We start from the raw sequence: 1,213 nt of genomic DNA, 5'->3' as shown, positions 1-1,213 counted from the left end.
GGGGTATCTGTGCTCGGGGGGGGGGGGTTATTACACTGGGGTATCTGTGCTCGGGGGGGGGGGGGTTATTACACTGGGGTATCTGTGCTCGGGGGGGGGGGGGTTATTACACTGGGGTATCTGTGCTCGGGGGGGGGGGTTATTACACTGGGGTATCTGTGCTCGGGGTGGGGGGGTTATTACACTGGGGTATCTGTGCTCGGGGGGGGGGTTATTACACTGGGGTATCTGTACTGGGGGGGGGTTATTACACTGGGGTATCTGTACTGGGGGGGGGGTTATTACACTGGGGTATCTGTGCTCGGGGGGGGGGGTTATTACACTGGGGTATCTGTGCTCGGGGGGGGGGGTTATTACACTGGGGTATCTGTGCTCGGGGGGGGGGGGTTATTACACTGGGGTATCTGTGCTCGGGGGGGGGGGGTTATTACACTGGGGTATCTGTGCTCGGGGGGGGGGGGTTATTACACTGGGGTATCTGTGCTCGGGGTGGGGGGGGTTATTACACTGGGGTATCTGTGCTCGGGGGGGGGGTTATTACACTGGGGTATCTGTACTGGGGGGGGGTTATTACACTGGGGTATCTGTACTGGGGGGGGGTTATTACACTGGGGTATCTGTACTGGGGGGGGGGTTATTACACTGGGGTATCTGTACTGGGGGGGGGGTTATTACACTGGGGTATCTGTACTTGGGGGGGGGGTTATTACACTGGGGTATCTGTGCTCGGGGGGGGGGGGGGGTTATTACACTGGGGTATCTGTACTGGGGGGGGGTGTTATTACACTGGGGTATCTGTACTGTGGGGGGGGGTTATTACACTGGGGTATCTGTATTGGGGGGGGGGTTATTACACTGGGGTATCTGTGCTCGGGGGGGGGGGGGTTATTACACTGGGGTATCTGTGCTCGGGGGGGGGGGTGTTATTACACTGGGGTATCTGTGCTGGGGGGGGGGGTTATTACACTGGGGTATCTGTACTGGGGGGGGGTTATTACACTGGGGTATCTGTGCTCTGTGCTCGGGGGGGGGGGGGTTATTACACTGGGGTATCTGTGCTCGGGGGGGGGGTTATTACACTGGGGTATCTGTGCTCGGGGGGGGGGTTATTACACTGGGGTATCTGTGCTCGGGGGGGGGGTTATTACACTGGGGTATCTGTACTGGGGGGGGGTTATTACACTGGGGTATCTGTACTGGGGGGGGGGTTATT

The sequence above is a fragment of the Rhinoderma darwinii genome, chromosome 9 (assembly GCF_050947455.1).
Source record: "Rhinoderma darwinii isolate aRhiDar2 chromosome 9, aRhiDar2.hap1, whole genome shotgun sequence".
NCBI lineage: Eukaryota > Metazoa > Chordata > Amphibia > Anura > Rhinodermatidae > Rhinoderma > Rhinoderma darwinii.
The sequence above is the reverse complement of the archived record's forward strand: the minus strand, read 5'-3'. Positions refer to the sequence as shown.